Source organism: Pleurodeles waltl, chromosome 1_2 (assembly GCF_031143425.1).
Source record: "Pleurodeles waltl isolate 20211129_DDA chromosome 1_2, aPleWal1.hap1.20221129, whole genome shotgun sequence".
Lineage (NCBI taxonomy): Eukaryota > Metazoa > Chordata > Amphibia > Caudata > Salamandridae > Pleurodeles > Pleurodeles waltl.
In genome coordinates, this window is record NC_090437.1 from 1,301,912,950 (window position 1) to 1,301,935,506 (window position 22,557).

Sequence of the window (22,557 nt, forward strand, 5' to 3'; positions counted from 1 at the left end):
TGTTTGCGAGTGTGCAAAAAACGAACTCGCAATTAGCGAGTGGGTGTCGCAAATTGCGAATACCTTCAAAATTGCTTGCAGATGCAGCAGAACCCTCCAGAAAGCATACCAGAACACCCTGGAAACACTTCCTGGCACATGATGATGACATCACAGCCAGGAAGTTAACAAATACACCTGGGAGGAGGGCTCAACAGTGAGCAGTGTCTCTGCCACTCACAGTAGGGTGCTGAGGAGTGGTAGGCACAGCACCATGGACGCAGCAGGGACCAGCCAGGCTGGCAGGAGGGGCAGGAGATCATAGATAACAGCCAGGACAGATTAATGTGGCACATGGCGTTAATGTGCCACATGACTGGTTGGCATTTTCCTGCCCATGGACAATTTAAACTTGTATATAGTTTCTTCATGACATTAATAAAACAGTTATTTTTGTTCCACTTAACAAATGGTTAATAGGTGAGTATGATGGGAGTTGACACGTACCGTCCAAAATATTGCGTTGCAATGTGGTCCCGTCTCAGTCTGCCTTGATTAGCTAGACTCCTATCCCCATGATGGCGATGTGGTTGTTCTTGCTCTTCATCATCAGGATCTGGGTCTGCAGGGGTGAGAGGTAGCCCACGTCGGGTGGCTATGTTGTGGAGGATGGCGCATGCGACCACAATTTTGAAAGCGGTAATGGGGGTGTATTGGAGGGCGCCTCCACTGCGGTGGAGGCATCTGAATCTTGCCTTCAGCAGTCCGAAGGTGCGCTCGATCAGGTTCCTGGTCCTCTTATGCGCACTGTTGTATTGCCTCTCTGATTCAGTTCTGGGTGTTAAAAACGGAGTCATGATCCAAGGCCTGAGAGCATATGCACTGTCACCTGTTGGGCACAAAAGTACACGGTTAGGAAGTCCAGATTGTCGTGCACAGTGACCTGTGTGTATGTCTGCAAGTGTCTGTGGCTCTACCTAGGAGGTAACCGTCTCCAAATTCCCCACGTTCCAGGCGTTGATGTATCCCACTATGCCTAAAAATGTATGAGTCATGGGTACTGCCAGGAAACTTAGCTACGATGTCCGTGATGACATAATGGGCATCACAAACAACCTGTATGTTGAGTGAGTGGGTACACTTCCTGGTGCGGAAAATGTGTTCCAGATTAGCAGGGGGGCATATTTGAATGTGTGTCCCATCGACACACCCTATGACATGAGGAAAGTGGGCAATGCGGTAAAAGTCCAGGTTGGTGCTGTTAATTTCTGCCTCATTCCTTGGTAAGTATATGAAGTGAGACATGTGCGTGACTAAGGCATCTAGGAATGCCCTGAGGAACCTTGACACTGCACTTTGGGATACCCCACCTGCCACGGCAATGACCCCCTGATAGCTCCCTGAGGCCAAGAGGTGCAGTGCGCATAGTACTTGCACATGCGTAGGGATGGCGCAGCCACGCAGAGTCTTGTGTTCTAGCTGTGGTTTCAGTAAATCTATTAATTCTAGAATGGCTGCGCTGCTAAGGCGGTATTTGTCATAGATCTCCTCTTCAGTTTGCTGAAAAAGAGTCTGCCTGGTTCTATATATCTTCTCCTGTCTGTGGCCCCTCCTCCTCCTCTGCTGGGCTGCGTAGACTCTCCTCCTCACTGCTATCAGGTATATCTCCGCCATCTTGAGTAACCCAGATGCCTTCTGGGTCCCCTTTTATACTTTGGTAATGGTTGCCACCTGCTCTGAGTTAGTGGTAAATGGGACATGCAAACTGGGCTTTTTGCGACTAGTCTCAATTTGCGAGTTGCAATTGCATGAGGTTTGCGACTCGCAAATTGCGACTTGCAATTTGCGGGTCGCAAAATGGGGTCGCAACGGATGCGACTCGCAAACGGGTCCCATCGCTTTTTGCGAGTCGGAAATGGGCTTTTTGCATCCCATTTCCGATTTTGCACTGTCGCAAATTGCGAATCGGCCCGTTTGCGAGTCGCAAACGTTTGCTACATCTGGCCCTAAGTGTTTAGTGTGAAGCTTCACACTTGCAAGAATAAAGGAAGCAGAGAGGTCTGTACCCCTTGAAGTCGAAAGGAATCAGCCTTAACTTCTAATAGCATGGGCATTAATTAAAACAAACAAAATCTTCAACATCAATGGTATCTCTTCCCTCCCCACCAGGAACCACTATCCAAGCAAAATACATTTTAAAATTAAGACCTTTAGTCAGGCTAACTTCAACCAACTCTGAATGTGCATTTCGAATATATGATTATGTATGCACGCACATAACTAGTCAAAATAAATGCTAAACATGAATAAAGAATGCATGTTTTCTTCTCCAAATTCAACTTAGGTCCTCATTACAACATTGGCAGTAAGAACCGCCTACCGCCGCAACGACGATGGATGTATGCATGCGTGGATGTATGTGTGTATGGGTGTGTGTATGCGTGTGTGTGTGTGTGTGTGTGAAGGGGGGGCGTAAATGTAGGGGGGGTTGTAGAGGAAAGGCAGGGTGGGGGGACTCTGGAGAGGGAAGGGGAGTGGGGGAGACCCCTATCAGTGACAGGGAACGAATTCCCTGTCACTGATAGTGTCTACCGCCATGTTTTTTTTTCGTGGCGGTAAGCAAGCCACGAAAACCATAGCGGTACTCGGAGTGGTACATTGAAGCCAACCCGCCAATGTCATAATATGGCGCTAGGTACCGCCAGCCTGTTGGCGGTACTTACCGCCATGTTACCACCGAAAGCTGGGGTCACAATGACCCCCAGCAATATGTAAATATAAAACATGACAAATGAACACATGTAAGCATCTTAAATGAACATTTACAGTAAATATATTATAAAATGTAAATGCGTATTTGCACAATGATGATGTGTAAAGGGTGGAGTCTAAATTGCGCTGCTCCACAGTTACTTTCAGGGTACAAAAAGGTTAGTGGACAGTGAGCTTCAGTTTTGCCAGCTGTCCACCAAACTTTAATAAACTTGGGCTGCATTTGCGCCGCTTTTTGACGCAAAAGCAGCGCAAATTTACAAAAATACAATTGTGCGCCACTTTTGCGTCAAGAAGCGGCGCAAATGCGGCACTAAAAAAGTATAAATATGGGCCTTGTTGTTTTTCAAAAACAAACTCCCAAAATGGGACAGAAAAAAAGAAATAGGGTGGTGGTGTAAAGTCCTTCCTCATCCGGCCCCTATTGTGTTGGGTCATCAGAGGAAGCTTTCCAACGGGGGCTCTGCCCGTGAAAAGATGGCAGTCCTCCCCACCCAAAAATGGGGGAGGGCCATCTGTCTGACAGACATGTACTCTGTTGTCCTGTCCACCAAAGTATAAATCAACCTCTATGTCTTGACTCCATTCAAGCACAGGAAGCCCTCCTTTCTAGGGTGCAACATGCAGCCCAAGCATAAGATAATGTGGGTTAGATTCTCTGGTCTGATTTCCATACAGAGGTCAGGTTGTGTGTTAGCAGCAGAAACTGAGCGGGGGGGTGTTCATCACTGCTGAAGACAGAGATAAACAGCATGGTCCCTGAGACTATTCCACTGACTCAGTCCTGGCATTTTGGCTGAGGCTGGTGAAAATTGATTACAATCTGGACAGCACTGTGCTTTCAACAGTGTCAGAGGCAGAGAAAAGGTTTAGGTCTATACGAGATTTTTTTCAGCCATGTGACAGAACATCAGCCATGCTCACTAGGTGGGGTTTGATACTCCCAGGTTGGGATCTAGGCTGAGATTTGAAGCAAAGGTAAGAGTGGGTCAGTATGTTTTGGGAAACAGGTGTTTCTTCTCTGGCACTCAGGGGCTGTGGAGGGAATGTTCTGGAGCTCCATGGAGGAGAAGTTGTGATCATCTTTGTTGTGTGTATCACAAGAGGGAGGAAGGGATGCTTGAGACGCACAGCTAAGCACATAGAAGGCAGTGGAGTTTCTTACTTTAGCAGCTACTGTGCCTGGTTAGTGGAAAAGCCAACTAATCCTTTGGGGGGCAGGAGGAGGGGAGCCGCCACGTCAGCGCTGCGATCAGCGCTGCGATCAGCGCTGCCCTGGGGATTACGACCCCCCCCTCTCTGCCAGCTTTTACATGGTGATAGCACGGCCATGTAAAGGCTGGCGGAGACGGGGTGCAGGAGGCCTCCATGGCCAGCCCCGTCGCGCTTTTCACTGTCTGCTTAGAAGACTGTGAAAAGCGCAACAGGTGCTGGTGCACCCCACACATCGCAACATTGCTGCTGGCTCAATTATGAGCCGGCATTAATGTTGTGGCCTGTTTCTTACTGGGCCAGTGGGCAGAAACTTTATAGAATGTAATAGGGGCCGCTGGAAGGGGACCGCACTGGCGGTATCCTGACTGCGGGACTTTAGCAGACGACCTTTTCCGTCTGCCGAAGTCTTACCTAGGGCCATAGACTTTGCGACCAAATACTTATGTTTGATTAGAAATGGGGTCCTTTTCATCACTCTCTATATCGTTGTAGTTCTATTTCTGGTTCCCATACATTAGCATTCTACTTGGTACTACAGCCTGCTCTTGTGTGCTCTACGCATCATGTCCTTGAACCATCCTGCTCTCTTCTGCAGATCTGGTGCTCCACTAGACACACCTTGGTACCACCCTCTTTAGGACCTTCCTCTACCTTTGTCATCTGTATCCCCACGCCATTTTTAGGTCAAGTGCACAAGCGCTCTGGCCTGCTGTAATCTATCTGGGGGCTTTTAACCACACCCACCGCACACCGCACACCCATCATTCGTTCATAGGTTTGCCTTTCAAAAATACTTTGCTATCATTAGTAAATGCTTTACGTTTGTCCCTCCTTGGGGTGGTTTGGTTACCACCTTAGCCATCAACCCTCTTACATGGATAATTGTACATTTGCCAATACATTTGACTGCGAGCGAACTTCTTTTTCCTTTTGTGTCTCTCCTTCGCGTTCATGCTCATGGTTGCCGTGGGGCTTTGAATCGGCTCGCTTATGTCAACTGTTTTACTTTTCGTTTTCAATTTATGTGGCAAGAAAAGTCCAGTTAGAAATTTACAACGCTAATAGCTCTAACTTGAGAAACACGAGGCCCATTGCATTGCAAATGCTTGTCCTATATTGAATCCTGACACATGGTCCTTCATATACTGATGCTGTGTCCTTCCAGGTTGTCCTACCAGCTTGTGCATCCAGTCACCCACATACCCGCGGCTACTACTGCAACTCATGCCACTGACCCCAAGGGTAGTTGTATATATGTTCTAGAGGCAAGAACCCTGATGACCATCTGCCCCGGGTTATTCCACAAACACACCCATACCCTCCCACAGCCTGCTACACCTCTCTCATTCTTTGCCCACAAGCCCCCATGCTCATTCACAATGTAAATAGTAATCTAGATGTGTGCACTGGTGTTACATATCATTGACACTAGGACATGACTTTGTATAGGATAGTTGAGTATTGTACTGTTATTTGTATGACTTAATATGACTAATAAAATATTTTTAAAAGAAAATTAGATTAAAGCATCTATATTTCTTTAAAAACCCTTCTCAGACTTCTCATCAGCCGCAGTGCAAGTTTTGGTTGGATTACTTCTTGATTACGTTGTTCAGAATTAGTTCTTGCCAGCATTGGCAGGTTAAGGACGGCTCCATCAGAGATGCCAAGATTGCATGGGTTGTTTCCCAGCATGGGGAAGTGTGCTCTGTTACTGCACGAAGCAGACTTCATCTATGGAATAACAAGATTCTCAGGTCATGGGTCTTCCTAGTTCATCAACTTTCAGGAGTGTCAAACAGAGAAACCAGATTACTTAATGATGGCATATCACCATTTCCCAGGACTGGGTCCTCATTTGCCACTTCAATTGATTCTAGAAGTTGTGGTTTGTAATGCAATAGTGGGACCAATATAGCATTATAGGCCACTCCATGAGGGTAATATCTGTCTTTAAAGATCCTCTAACACAAGTTACAGATTAAAACTGCACGTGGTAGACTATAATGAAGGAGAGAGGTTTAACGACTGGTATAGTCTGGAACATAAGGGCTTGAAGGGCATTAGAAAATTTCACCCATTGAAGTGAAAATATTCTAAATGAAATATAAAGGCAATCACTATAATATGTGATGGGATTGGCTCTGCCACTCACTATTTCCTATCTGCACTGCATTGTATTCAATGGAGCTCCCAACACTCTTAAACTATGACACACTTTCTTCTTTCTATAGCATATTTATTAGAAAAAACTGTGGCTGACAGGACGCAGCGGGGTTATGCAGCTCATCCAGCATATAAACTCCTTGTGTAATGGCTGCCGCTAAACTGATTCAACAGTTAGAAAATCCTGCGGGAGCGTGCCACCGCCATGACACCAAGACACGCCGCCACTCAATGACACCCGCAGGCTCGGGCCCGTAACTCAGGTCCAGGGTCTTTAACTACCGGTATAGCCAGAGGCAGCTGTCTATGTTAGCCTCCCGGGTGCGATTTTAGCTATCTTGTGACCTAGCTCACCTAACCAGTTTGCAGGTTATGAAATATTTAAAAAACACAAAGAGCTCCAAGGGGGAGCCCTTCGCAGACACCAGAATTGTGCTCTGTGATGAGGAGGGGCCCAGTGATGGAGCTTGACACCTTAGTGGGCGAGGTCCTTCGTTCTTTTTTATATGGAAACTTATTTAGAACTGTAGACTGCCTCTACCTTTGCAGTAATACATCTAGGGGGTGATTCTAACCATGGCGGGCGGCGGAGGCCGCCCGCCAAAGTTCCCCCCTCCAGAACACCGCTCCGCGGTCATAAGACCGCTGCGGTGATTCTGGCTTTCCCACTGGGCTGGCGGGCGACCGCCAAAAGGCCGCCCGCCAGCCCAGTGGGAAACACCCTTCCCACGAGGAAGCCGGCTCCGAATGGAGCCGGCGGAGTGGGAAGGTGCGACGGGTGCAGTTGCACCCGTCGCGAATTTCACTGTCTGCAATGCAGACAGTGAAATTCAAAGTGGGGCCCGCTTACGGGGGCCCCTGCAGTGCCCATGCCATTGGCATGGGCACTGCAGGGGCCCCCAGGGGCCCCACGACACCCCATACCGCCATCCTGTTCCTGGCGGGCGAACCGCCAGGAACAGGATGGCGGTATGGGGTGTCTGAATCCCGATGGCGGCGCAGCGAGCTGCGCCGCCATGGAGGATTCAGAAGGGCAGCGGAAAACCGGCGGGAGACCGCCGGTTTTCCTCTTCTGACCGCGGCCAAACCGCCGCGGTCAGAATGCCCTGCGGGGCACCGCCAGCCTGTTGGCGGTGCTCCCGCCGACCCTGGCCCCGGCGGTCTAGTACCGCCGGGGTCAGAATCACCCCCCTAGACTCTTTGGGGCCAGATGTATGAATATCGGGTAATAAAATGCTGGTGACAAACTGCAAGATTTTTAAGAACCAGCTTATTTAACAATAGGTCAGTTCTTAAAATCTTAATAGTAGTGGGTCGGAATCCGACTTACCTCTCGAATATTAATGAGGTAGGCTGCAAATTGCGACTTAATATAATTCGATGCTATCACAGCAATGACGGCCTGCTGGGATCAGCAGACAACCATATCTGTTATCGTATTTCACTAAAGTAAACTTTTTTTTAAATGCAACCCATTTTCCTTAAAGCAATCTGGGCTGAGTTTAAAAAGAAATGTTTCATTTTTTTCTGTTTGTTTGTGTTAGAGTTTGCACTGGCTCTATGGACCACTGCCCACTCGCAAACCATTTTTAAAACATTCACAAAGGGGTCTCTAAGGGAGCCCTTCCCTTTTGTAAATATGTTACCACTCTGACTAGGAAGTCGGTCGTTTTTCATTGGCTTATAACCACTGTTTAGGTCCTAAACTATTTTTACATATAGATAGGAATTGCTATTTGGAAGGGACACACTCCTTCCAAATAACAGTTCCTCATCCATTTCTAACCCCCTTTTTAGGATTCTGCAACAAGTGATCAACTCCTAAAATGGATTTAATACATTGCTAAACGTGGATTTTTGATGGCAAAATCCAAATCAGAACATTTGCTGCTTGGTACATCTGACCTCTGATGAATTAATTACACTTCACAGGGATCAGATACGTCTCTGTGTATATATTGAACTCAGGAGGGTGTGTCTGAAATCCTTACTCCTCCCACCCCCCAAACCCTTTGGTGAGCTTTCAGTCAGGTTTTACCAAGAATTTGTACATACAACCGGACAAAAAGGCACACAGACTTTTCCTCTCTGTTTTTAAAGTCCTCAAAAACATTGGTTATTTTACAAAACGTTGGGCCACATTTACAAGGCCCTAGCCCCTCCTTGCACAACATTAGCATCATTTTTTTAAACTGTAATGTGACTCAACGAGGTAAAAAACGCAGCGCCATAGTTACAAAGTTGTGCAATGCATGCGTTGCACCACTTTGCGAACCCTTGCGCCACATTATGCCTGCTCCAGGCATAATGTATGCAAGGGGGGCGTTCCGGCATTAGGAGGCCCCCAATAATGGTGCAATGAAATCTACCAGATTTCATTGCGCCATTTTTAACTCCTGCTCAAAGCAGGCATTTAAAGGACGCACTCATTTAAATCAAAGGGCCTCCTTGCACTTTGCTGCACTAGCGTCAACATTTTTTATGCTAGTGCGGAAAAGCGCCACAAATAGAGTCAAAAATGTTGTTGCTATTGGCCTAACGTGGGCCATATTGTAAATACAGCGCACCCATGGTGTCGTTAGGTGGCGGTGGGGGAAGGGAGCAAGAAATCTGCTTCGTCAGCACTGATTCGCCAGATTCTTGTAAATCTGGTTCATTGTGTTTTCTCTCTTAGTACTTCTACCAATCCACACGCGGGTCTCTTTTCACTGCCTATTAGGCCCCTCTCATGCACTCTACTTGTCGTATAACGTATGTAAACATTATATGCCAGCTTCATTGTCGGCTACGCCCCTGCCCACAACAGCCTCTTATTTGGGTCTAAGACGCTAAGGTAAGGCTGGAAGCCAAAGTAGCCAGGGCTTTTAGAGGCTTTCACTGTCTGTTCTTACCCCTGACTTGCCATGCCTGAAATCAGGGGTAGCAGGGGTAGCACATGGGGAAAGGGAGGAATGGTCAGGGGTAGCTGATGCCAAGCATGGTTATCCCTATATGATGCTTATGAAAACAACACCTAATAACAATGATTTGTGGAGTGGAAGCCGGCTCAAAACATGGTTCCCTGCCATTCTGGAGTAAATGTGTCACCCTAGTGCCAACCAATCAGAAGATTTTCCAAAGGGGATTGAGGCTTGAGAGCCAATCGCAATGGCTTCCAGCATTGCTCCACCCACCTGTGCCCGTTAGTCCGTCTACACTGTTCACAGCTCTATCTTTTGGCTCAAGACTTAAAGACACACTAATGAAGAACATTGTTAAAAGAGCTGTACAGACTCCAGGAGCAGGGATATTTTTGGCCACACAGGAGAAGTCACGCAGAGTGCAGAGGGACCACCTGGAAAAGCTGCTGCCCACACCTAAAACGCAGAGCTCCCTTGTCATCTGTTGAATTTCATCACAGCCTTCAACAATGATAAAATCCACTCAATCAAATTCTTTTATGGACACACAGCTCTCGAGTGATTAAAACATTAAAGAGTATTTTCTTTAATCAACCCTGTTTGCAAGCTCTTTTTGTAGGGGGCTTTAATATGTTTATAGGGTGAAACTCATAACAGAACTTTTTATTGGAAATGTGGGCATGTTTATTCGAACTTATATGAACTTTCACCAATTGGAACTTCGAAGTACACACACTGTAAAACGACACATGCCCTCTTTAAAGGGAACAGAGGCTGAGAAATGAGGTGCTCCACAGAACAAGGGACAAATAGGTATTGTTTGTCAAATATGTTGCCCACATGCATCTAGAGCAAAAATTAAAGAGCAAACAAATGGCCCAGTTCACAATAGCTACCACGGTCCCAACCTGGGTGCACTAAAAAACATCTTCGGTTTGAAAAGGCCAACCGGTGTACACTGAGTGAAAATCGGTAAACATGTATGCCTGAATACCACATACCACCATGAAAAAAACAATATTGCCGTGGATTTTCAACGGTGGGAAGTTTACTTTAGGTTGCTGTGGGAAATGTGTAGTTAGTTGTAGTTTAAAAAATGTTTATTACAGGCCATTCAGGGCAAAATGGTAGGTGTAGACATTATTAACTATTTATAGCCATCCGTTCTAACTCCACTGCTAACAAATCCAAACTAAATGTATAATTATGAAACAATTATTAATTGAAACGAAATTCCTCAGATGACATTTTTATTTTTTGTGATAATATTTTGAAACAATAGTACGAGTGCACTTCTTATTAGGGGAAAGCGCAAAGCGCTCCGTCCCCTGCAGTAATCTCTCTTTGGGCTTCCAACCACGCCCATGTCATGTCAGTCACTTTCATTGGTTCGTAGGCTTGCCTTTTAAAATCTGCTTTTTCTTTTAATTTGTGTGGCAAGAAAAGTCCGGTTAGGAGTTTACAAAGCTAATAACTCGAACTTGAGCAAAAGCGAGACCCGTTGCATTGAAAATGCTTGTTTTTTTAAAACAGTGGCCCAGTTTATTTTTGTTGGTAGTCAAAATCTACAATTGAGAGGGTGGCTTGTGTTAGAGATTCACTGACCTATCTTCTGCTTGTCATTGCATGAACAGGGTGGAGTTTTGTGTTCCTTTGTGTGTGCAGAAGGCAAAGTCCTTTAAAGTGTAAGTAGAACTGGTTACAGCCCCTCCCCAGTCATCCTGTCAGGATAGCCCATCCGATGCATCTCTATGTCCCCTCTGTCTCAAACCCCAACAGCAGAGCCATTCACAGCCTTGCAACCCAGGATATTGGCAGAAAGGCACCGTTGGTTGGGATAAGAAAATGCCCGCTTTCTATAAGTGTAATTTTAAGAATTTTAACCTAAAATCCAACTCCACCATTAAGGGGGATTTAACACCGCAATTAATTTGAGTGTAAACAGCATATCTCTATCTGCTCAAACTCTAAAGTGATAGGCCTTACAACAGTAAAAATGACTTTAGGTGTTTTTCACTGCCAGTACATGTAAAACGTAAGTACACGTCCCACTTTTAAAATAATACAGTGCACCCTCCCTATGAGCCTTTAGAGCCTATCTCACCGGTGACGTACAAGTAGTAACAATCATAGGTAAAGCCAATGGGTCTTGCCTATACAATAGCTATTGGCTATGGCAATGTGTTTTTGTCATGTTGTACATCAGTGTGGCTGCTGTTCAGCATGTTAAAAGTTGGTGGCGTGGAGTGTTGTAGAGCGGACTGGGGGAGTTAAGTGGTGTAGAGTGGAATAAGGGGAGTACAGTGTCATAGAGTTGAGTGGAGGAGAGTTCAGTGGTGCAGTGGCAGAGAGTTTCGGGGCATGGAGTGGCATGGGGTGGAATAGGATGGAGTGGGTTGGAGTAGACTGAGGTAGTGGGTGGATTGCAGTAGAGTGGGGTGGAATGGACTGGAGTAGAGTGGGGTGGATTGAATGGAGTGGGGTGGATTGGGTTGGAATGAATTGAAATGGAGGGAAGCGGATTGGAGTGGGGAAATTAGATTGGATTGGGCTGATGTGATAGAACTAGGGTGGGTGTGTTGGATTGGGGTGGGGTGGATTGGATTGGGGTGATCTTCACTGGGGTGAATTAGACTGGTCTGGAATGGGGAGGGTTGGAGTGGAATGCAGTGGGGTGGATTTAATATATTTGATTGGAGTGAGTTGGACTGGAGTGGGGTGAACTGGACTGGTGTGAATTGTGAAGTGGATTAAACTGGAGTTAAGTGGATGGACTGGAGTGGGGTGGAGTTGATTGGATTGGGTAGAGTGGGGTGGATTGGACTAGAGTGGCGTGGGTGGATTGGAGTGGGATAGGCTGAAGTGAAGTGGGGTGGATTGGAGTGGGCTTGACTGGATTGAATTGGGGTGGGGAAGATTGGATTGGGTGGATTGGAGTGGGGTGGATTGGATTGGATTGGGGTGGATTGGATTGACGTGGATTGGATTGGATAGAAGTGGACTGGATTGGGGTGGTGTGGGTGGATTAGTGTGCAGTGGACTGGAGCAAGGTGGGGTAGGGTGGGGTGGAGTGGATTGGAGTGGAATAGGGTGGATTTGAATGGAATGGATTTTTTTGGAGCCGGGTGGAGAGGGGTGCATTGGATTGGAGTGGACTAGATTTGAGTAGGGCGGATTATGGTGGATTGGACTAGAGTGGGTGGACTGGAATGGGTTGAACTGGATTGGACTACGGGGGATTGGAGTGGGGTGGATTGGAATGGATTTGATTGGCGTGGAGTTGATTGGATTAGTGTGGGGTGGATTGGATTGGTGTAGGTTGGGGTGGGTTGGATTAAGGTGGTTTGGAGTGGGGTGGATTGTACAGGAGTGGGGTGGTTTAAGGTGGACTGTACTGGATTGGAGTGGGGTGGGTTAAGGTGAATTGGATTGGAGTGGGATGGATTGGAGTGGATTGGACTGGAGTGGGGTGGACTGAACTGGGTGGTGTGGATTGGATTTGGGTGGACTGGGGTAGAGTGGGGTGGACTGGAGCAAAGTGAAGTGGTGTGGAATGAGGCAGATTGGAGTAGAGTGGGATGGATTGAAGTAGAGTGGGGTGGATTGAGTAGAGTGGGGTGGACTGGATAAGAGGGGGTGGATTGGAGTAGAGTGAGGTAAGGTGAATTTGAGTGTGGTGGATTGAAATGGGGTGGAGTAGACTGGATGGGGTGGATTAAAGACGGGTTGGATTGGATTGGAGTGGGGTGGATTGGATTGGTGTGGGGTGAGATAGATTGGAGTGAGATAGAATGCATTGAGGTGGGGTGGATTGGACTGGTGGGGGTGAGATGGATTGAGTGGGGTGAATTGGGTTAGAGTGGGGTGGACTGGAGTGGGGTGGAGAGAAATGGAGTGAGGATAATTGGATTGAGTGGGATAGATTGGATTGGGGTGGGTGGATTGGATGAGGTGGAATGGATTGGGGTGGATTGGATTGAGGTGGGGTGGGCTGGATTGGAGTGGGTGGATTGGATTGGAGTGGGGTGGCTTAAACTGGAGTGGGATGAATTGGATTGGAGTGGGGTGGATTGAATTGGAGTGGGGTGGACTGGGGTGAGGGGGTGGATTGGAGTCAGTGGGTTAGGTTAGATTGGACTGTGGTGGGCTGGATTGGAGTGGGGTAGGTTGATCTGGAATGGGTTTGATTGGAGTGTGGCAGATTGTTTTGGGACAGAGCCTTTTGGATCGGAGTGGCGCAGAATGGAGTGGGGCAGATTATTATGGATTGGAATGGGGCAGATTGTTTTGGATTGGAATGGGGTAGACTGTTGTGGATTTGAGTGGGTAAAATTTTTTGTATTGGAGTGGGACAGATTGTTTTGGACTGAAGTGGGGCTGATTGCTTTGGATTGGAGTGGACAGATTGTTTCACCGTTTTTAGCAAAATATGATTCATTGTGATTATTTTCAGCTTTGGCTTTATTGATCCAGCCCATGTCTAAACCCCACAGAGTATCCCAGGGCCCTCCTGAGGTTACAAAAAGGCCTGCTACATAGGACTCAACGTAGCCCCCCACCCCAATAAAAAAAGTTGTCCAGGATTAATATTGGTCTTTAACTTCTAGGGCACATTTTACCTCCCTGTTAGAATATTGGTAACGTTAATGCCTTCCTCCCTGAGTCAGGGAAACAGCTGGTCTTCCTGATATATTTAATCAAAATTATGGGAGGATTCCAATAGCATCTCGGTATCATATAAACAGTTTCAATGTGAGCTAAGTCAGGGAAAGCCCTTTGCCTTTTTTCTGTTCAGAAACTGCCAATTACATTTCTTCAATAAAAGAGCAGGTTATAGGTATTAACCTATGGCCTCTCAGTGTAGCTCCCAGAAACCAAGTCCGTGTTTATTCCCTCTCAGGCTCACAATACAATTCTGGGAAATTATCAAACCAGACAGACTCAGAGATCTGATATCCTGGTACTCTGTGGTCCTCCTGGAGTCCTTTCGAGATAATGCTGCAAAAATACCTCACTCTACGGTCGTTACATTACTTCTCTTTCTAAGCACTGAGATTCTGCAGGATGCAGGGTGGGAACCATGGCTTTGTCAGGCAGTAATCTCTTGGAAATTAATTATACTTATGTAATTAATTAATTAATTATAAGCAAGACTTAATACAATTGGATTTCAGACGCTTTGGAAATTCATTTTTTCATCTTTCTTGATGTAAAATCTTCCCAGAGTGCCAATTTATGTCTCAAGATTTAAAGATTAGGAATTAAGAATAGGGAAATCTTGCTAAAGACCTTGGAGGAAAGTTTCGAATATCATGGGGCATATTTACCAAATATTCATGAAACATAATGTGTATTTGTAAAGCGCATGTTCACCCAGAAGGGTATCTTGGCGCTGAATAAAATATGTTTATGGTTACCCAACTCAATGGTACTCATTTTATTGACCTCAGAAGGATGAAAGGCTGAGGGGAACCACCGGAATTTGAACCTGTGACCATGAGGTCAAACACAGACTCCCAGAGTTAATATTAGTCCAATAAGCCACCAGACCCAGCAACACAGTAAGCCACCTTGAACAGCTGCCTGTGCTTCATGAATGGGAGAGGACAGGAACACACCTTAATTAACATTGTATGGCCCATTCCTGCTCTCTGCCTGCACTGGCACACAAACAGCTGCCTAGCACCAATGCATGCACCCTTGCACCGTGGTGCAATTGTGCCTGTGTTGTAGGCAGGATTCATTTTGTGTGGGAAGGGACACCGTCCTGCATAAAAACTACCCTCTGAGGATTTTTCCTCTTTTTTCGTGTGCTGCAAAATTCTGCATATTTCTCCTGGTTGCATCTCCGCGGGGGAAGCGTCGAATTTTGACACATTCCCAGGTCTACCACTAATGGTAAATCTGGGAATACACCAAAATCCATGAGTGGAAGCGTGAGAACACCCATGCTCCACCCATAGAACACCGCCCTGGGCCAGAGTAACGCAAGCCGGCGACTTGCGCTGCCTTGTGTTACTCCTCATTTACCAAGTCACAAAGGGTCCCGCCAGGTGGTCTTGCGTGGCTTCCTAAATATCATTCTAGGTTTTGCGTTGCCCTTGTGCCTCAGTGTGTGGTGCAAGGGCGACGCAAATCATGATGAATATGCCCCTATCCATAAGTGCTTTGCACTTTTTGAACCATCACCGCTACTTGCCTTAATTGCATCATACGAATAAATGTATTTGTCTCTAAATTCTATTGACGTTTTTTGTAACTTTCAAAATAAGGGGCAGATTTAAGAAAAGTGGCGCTGCACCTAGTGCAGCGCCACTTTCTTTGCGCCCCTTCGTGCCCCCCAAACGTCACCATGTATGCGCCATATTTAAATACACTGCACCATGGAACAGGGTAGGAAGCAATAGCATAGTTTTTTTTAACGCAATTGATATACTCTGCAGGAGTAGCACCAAAATGTTGGCGCTACTCCTGCAGAGTATATAGGGGTCCATCATAAATAATGGTGTGCCCCCTTTTAATGCCTGCTCTGAGCAGGCATTGAAAGGGCCGAAAAAAATGGCGCACAGAAATCTCTTAGATCTTCTTGTGCCATTTTTCGCCCCCCCCCCCCTAACGGGGGAACGTCCCCCTTGCATACATTATGCCTGGCGCAGGCATTATCTGATGCAAGGGTTTACAAAGTGGTGCCATGCATGCATGGCGCCACTTTGTAAATATGGCATGTGGAAAAAGCCACTTTAGCGCCGCCTTAGCATTAAAACAATTACGCTATGGAGGCGCTATGGAGGCGCTATGGCGGCACTAAGGCGGCTCTAGTGGCTCTTAAATATGACCCCAAATATTTTAACTAACTGATGTATCAATACGATTGCTATATTTAAATTTGGAAGTATCCTAGAGAAAGAACATAACTTTTAGGAATATATTCCATTGTCCTGCAAACCGAATCCTCTAACCATGAATCTGCAATATTAAAATCGTTTACTGAGCCTTAGCTATGAATTCAGCATTCACGCCACAGATCCCCACAAAAATGTGGTGGTGTTGATTCAGTAAATGTGATGTTTGCAGATGTGTTTGCAGTGGCATTAGGAGCTCAGACTTGAGGTTTTCTGACTCCAAACCTCAGCAGTGTAGTGAAAGGGCACATGTATTTGGGGTATGGAGGAGTAAACCCTCTTCACTCCAGTTTGGCGAGAATCTAACACATTTTCTATTAATAACTAACAGCCAGGCTCAAGTTGTAAGCCATGGAATGTGAAGGGAACTTAAGATTGGTGAGAACAAAACTCGAATGCAAGTTCAAGGGAACGCAGACATAATATGAAAACGATGTATTGGTAATTTGTGGACAGGGTGATCTGTGAGTGCCAATGGAACCTCAAATCGTGTGAGCTGCATGAAAAGGTCCATCACTCGAGTGCGGTTGATTATCTCTGAAGAACAGTCCAGGTTTACATTCCCTTTGAATGTCGATCATGAGTTACATCAGACCTGTCCACTTGCAAAATATTTTCAAGGTGTGAGGAGGGGGCGGGGCTTTGGAGGGGACGGGGCCTGGTGCCAAGAACTAACTAAGAAGCACTTTGCCCCTCATCAAGCCCACATTCTCTCCCAGAAAACAAAAAAATCGAAGGGTCATCGAGGCTGTGGCCTAACCAAGCCCACACGCCCTCCCAAAAAACAAAAAAAACAAAGGGTCATCGAGGCTGTGGGCTTAGTCCCGGGGTGTTTTCACACCTTTTATGGACATCGGCTGCGTACAGCCTCCGAAACCCAGCTGGAAATCCACTGTTTCCAGTGGTTTCAGCTTGTTTTCCCTGCCACAGTGTGATTTTGGCTCCTCGCCGGGTGACCGTGTGAAGGGAGCTGAAATCGTGTGACACTCGGTAGCACCGTGTGAGTTAGCAGGTCTGTTATATGGTCTCTTTTGTAATGCCTGGAGGAAGGAAGCTTACAAAAAGCTCTGCTTTGAAGTCATAAAAAGAACTGGTGGTCTGAATACCCTTTACTGTTAAAGAGAAATAGAATATAGGTGAGGAGTGGGTGAGGGGGTCATTGGCAGAGGTGGGGATAAAGGTATCTCACTCATTAGAAGACCCCTCAAGGCTGTGAGTCTGTTCCCTCTCTTGGCTCATGCTGTGGCTTCTTTTCATTTTTATAAATGTATTTATACATACATACATAACCAGACATGTAGAGCAAATGAAACATGAGGTTAATGTAGAGCACATAGAAGACATTATCATCAGTTTAGCAGCTGCCAGGTGGTGGGGAGAGGGGCTCCAATTCAAGGGCAACCATTCAGAGGCCCAGGAGGAAATGGGAGGTTGTCAGTGCCCAGGCTCGGTATGTGGCAGGTCCATATCAGGTGGTTCTGCCTGTGATGTTGGATGGTTCTCTGCTCCCAATCTATGGTATGGCCTCTGGTGGCCCCATATCTTGTTGAATTTCCAAGGCCCGTCTCTGGCGGCATAGACCACTCTTTCAGCCTCCATGCACATGTCAGTTCCTGTTATCCCCTGTGGATTTGTGGACAGAGGTCACACACCCCACATCTGTGCTATATCTCTCTTGACAACCACTACACCCAGGGTACAAAACACCAATTTATTTCAGGGCAAATCAATATCCCCTGGGATTTCCAGGAGAATCAGGTCAGGTACCATAATATTCTGATCCTATCCACCAATTTCCCAAAGCATGGACTTGCCCCAGTTCACCCTTTAGCCACAGCAGTCAGTTCTTCACCCTCTCAAGTAGGGGGCCCAGAGTCGTGGCAGGGTCCATGACATAAAGCAGAACCTCATCCACTTATAAGGAGATCTTCTCTTTCCAGCCGTGTTTTATTGCATCACCAGAGTTAGATGTCACGACACGGATGAGTGACCTCTGTGCACTGCAGCCAGTTTTAACCTCTCTAGCAAATCTCCATAGACAAACTTGTACAGTGCAGTGAGGCTGGTTAGTAACTCCAGAAGACACCACAGCTTTCAGAGACTCGCCGGCACTTCTCATGGTGAAGGAGATGGGTTTCACCTTTTCAGATGTTCAATCTACAGCTTGTCCAGAAATGGTGAGATGACTCTGGGAAATCTATAGGCTGTAATTTTGAATAAAAAAGTGAATGCTTCGTGAATCAATTAAATGGCAATTAGGTGGCATCTAAGCACATCCATCAACAGTGAACAATATGTTAGTGGCAAGCAAAAGCATAAAACAAAAGAGCACATGCAAGAAGGAAACCGGTAAGGCGCAGTAGTGAATGGATGGCAGCTGTCTTGCTGCATTGTGCACTTGCGTTGCTACACATGGTGTGTTGTTTCATCACTCTGTAATTTTATAGGCATGTGGGAGGAACACAGCGACTCATAAACAGGCTGGAATTATATAATGCATGCATTGCACCACTTTGTAAATAAGGCGCACGGTGGGGGCCTCCTTAATGCCGCCTTAGCTTAAACAAAAATGACATGAGGGCAGCGCAAGGTGGCGCTATTGACATGTAAATATGCCCCTTGCGCCTCCTTGCACTGCATTAGCTTCAACTTTTAACTCTAATGTGGCGTTAAGGAGGTATTTTTGTTGCGTCATATTTACAATGTGGCACAATGCTGTAGTGCTTTCCTCTTATTTAGTTTCTAAGCACTAACATAACACACCAGAAATGCACTTCTGAGGTCAAAGAAGACTTTTATTGTTGTTAATTCTTCCCCAACCCCAATTTTTATGTATGACGAATTAGTAGCTTTCAAGTCCGCGTTAATCAAACAAAATATATCAGTTTGCAATATACACAGCAGGTTATATTTATAAGATATTGAATGCAAAGCAAAACAAATACTTCACCGTGTGGGAAACTATCTACAGCTTCATCTTTCTAAGGTCTGCAAGCTGATGACCCCTGTCAGCCGCGAGAAAGAGATTCATCTACCCACACGGGATTGCTGGCAGCTGGCGCCAAGCTCCAGCACGAGGTCCGGCAGATTCGATTCTGACTCTCTGCAGCCTGTGTCATTCGTTACAAAGGTGTGCCCCCTCCTCTCAGATCTGGGAAACTGAGCAAGCCTTTTGGAGACTGGCCAGGTCTCCAAGACTACTCCTGTTCCCAAGCTCAAGCGAAGAAAACAACACCCATGTACTCTCTCTTATCATGTCTAGTCTACTGTGAAAAAAACATCTTGGTTCTCTGGTGCAAAAACACAGCTTGGAAAAATACAGCTTGGATTCTCAACTGCAATGTCTAACTCCACGTTAAAGGCAATGGGCAGCTAACCTAAATATCAAATGCAATGTCATGTTAAAGGCAATAGGCAGCTAACCTAAATATCAAATGCAATGTCTAGTGTCATGTCAAAGCCAATAGGAATATCATGTCAAAGCCCATAGGCAGCTGAGCTGAATATAAAATGCAATGTATAATATCATGTCAAAGCCAATAGGCAGTTAAGCTGAATACAAAATGCAATATATAATATCATGTCAAAGCCAATAGGCAGCGGAGCTGAATACAAAATGTAATGTATAATATCATGTCAAAGCCAATAGGCAGTTAAGCCGAATACAAAATGCAATATATAATATCATGTCAAAGCCCATAGGCAGAATATCTAATAGCATGTCAAAGTCAATAGGCAGCTAAATTGAATACATCATGTCAAAGCCAATAGGAATGCAATGTCAAAGCCAATAGGCGGCTAGACTGGATACAGCATGTCAAAGCCAATAGGCAGAATACAGAATGTAATGGCTAATGCAATGTCAAAGCCCATAGGCGGCTCAACTGAATACAGAAAGTAATGGCTAATGCCATGTCAAAGCCAATAGGCGGCTAAACTGAACAAAACATACCATGTGCTACTGGTGAACATTGAGCAACTAATATGCGCAGTGGTGAAACACAAAGTCATTGGTCAAAACAAACTTTATCAAATGGCAGTACAAATGCTAGCACTGCGCCACTTTGTAACTCCGTGCGTCACAATATGCCTGTGCAAGGCATAATGTATGCAAGGGGGGGCGTTTCCCCATTAGGAGGCCCAGAAAAACAGTGCAGTGAAATCTATGCAATTTCACTGTGCCATTTTTAGTGTCATTTTTAGCACCTGCCTTAGGCAGGCGTCAAAGTGACGCTCTCTTTGCATTCAGTGGGCCTCTCTTGACTTTGGTGGATTAACACCATCATTTTTGGCACTGATCCGCCAAAGCGTCACAATAGCATCAAAATTTCTGACACCATTGGCCTAACGTGTGCCATGGTGCGTCTCATTGTATATATGGCGCACACATGGTGTCGTTAGGGGGGTGCAATGGGGTGTAAGAAAAGTGGCGCAACATCTATGATGCACCACTTTCTTGTAAATATGCCCCATAGTTTTTAAGTAGATTTGTTTTGCAGGCTATAAAAGGCAGAATTCGTGTCTTTTGGCTGTGTGTGCCACACGGAATGAGCTCAGCCAAGTGCACACACCACATATAGAAAGGGGTGACTTTGGCAATGATGTCACAGTTTCCGGAGACGGTCCTGTATACAATTTGCAGTTGCTACAACTTGCAGCTCCTAAATATATTTCAAATGACATAAATTGATATAATAATTTTAGAGGGCACAAACAGGAGGAGGCAAGGTTATGATGGGAATTCCCCGGGGTGCGGAGCAGATTTTAAGGACGTTTGTTGTGCAAGCAGTTTAAAAAATAAACCGGGTGAAATGTAAAACAAACATTTGGAATGCATTTTCTTGAGTTTGAGCTATTGGCATCATAAATTCAGAATTGGACTTTTCTTGCCATATAACCCTGTCTCAAAATTATGTCTATTCCTGCCATATTTTGGTGGTCACTGGCGGCTACTGACATCAGAAATCATAGCCCTTGATGAGAGAAGAGAAGATGACTGCACTACCTCGCATTGTGTAAACGTACAAACAGAAATTGGAAAATGAGACTGGGAAAGTATTTTCTTTTTATTTTAACAGAATGAAAAGGCTTGCAGGCATCCTTGCCTTGCATTTCAAGGAGCAGAGGAGCCTGAGAAGGTTTCTGGCTCCAATAAACGAGATAAGCAATGCCCTGTGTACGCTGTCGTGAGTGTTTGCAGGGAGGGGCCCTGGAGAGAAAGTCTCCAGATGCGATGCAAGGCTAAGCAGGTTTCACATCATTGCTTCTAGGTTTAGCTACATTCTACCAGAAAGGGCATATTGTGGCTTTCGTGAGCAGTGAGCTAAAGAACCGGGTTTTTCTTTTGTAAAATAAGCTTATTTTAGGAGCTATAGGTAAACGAGGACAGCACTGGAATAAAGCCAAAACAAATGTCGGCGACATGGGAGGAGATGGGAGGGATGGAATGGTGCAATAAAATGCAGGCAGCTACCAGCCTAAAACACCCACAGTGAAAGGGGAGCACCAAACAATAACAAAAATAGTCCGTCACAGCAACAGATAAAGAAAGCAAAGTGGAATAATACCGTAGTTGGCACTGCTAAGAAACAGAAAAAGGAGGGAGAAAAAGGCAGAACTGACCACTAGCGAGCAAGAATTTTTAAATTACACTGTAATCAACAAATGAAATCGCTTTACGCCATAAGAAGTACACTAAAAGTATACACGAGGTCGAACGCTTAAACTCGAGCTAAAAAGACACCTCAAAGAAAATGCAAACACATTTACGCGTTGCAAAAATAATTCTCACCAGACTGATTTTCCACCCAGACTAAAGTGTAATTTTGCGGCTGATTCAATCAACGCACGGTTTGGTTTCACCCACATTCCTCTAACCACATACAAAAAATTTTTCTTTTTGCAAGCAATGATTGTCCCGCTTAGAAGGTCCTCGGGCCAAATTTCACCCATCATGGTAAGAACATTCTAAGAAGCCTCACACAGGTAGATGGAAGACAGTTGAGGATGACTTTGAACCACCGTTCATTCCATCTGTTTGGGCCTGCAGCCTTTCCCGTCTGTAGGTCCCGCAAAGCAAGGGTCACCACTTCCTCTGTCATATCTCTTTCCAGTGCGTCTCTATCTTCCCCCCATAACTCCTGTAGCTGAATGTCTCTGAGGAAGTCCTTACAGTCCTCAGTGGACATGACTGTCCTGAAGGCATACAGACTCTCGTAGTAGTCTGCGAAGGTCTCCGCTATGGCGACGCCAGTTGTCTGCAGGACATTGTCTGTGTTTTCTACCTTTAATATCCATGCGTGCTCCCTATCCCTTCCGTTCCAGCCATGCTAGCAATTTGCTGGCTTTATCACCAACCTCGTACAGCTAGCGGTGAACCGCTACAGTGTAGTTCCTGGCATGGTTTTCCGCCAGGGACCTCAGTTCCAGCTGTCTCAGTTGTAATTTCTCTGGGTCCTCTGGGTCCCCTGAGGCAAGGGCAATTTCCTCCAATCCTACTATATCTCTCTCAATGGCTGCGCACTTTAACCGCAACTCTTTCTTTGCCACCCTAATTAATGCCTGTCCCTGTCCCTGCAGAACTGCTTTGAAGGCTTCCCACGGCATTCCCGCTGATGACACAG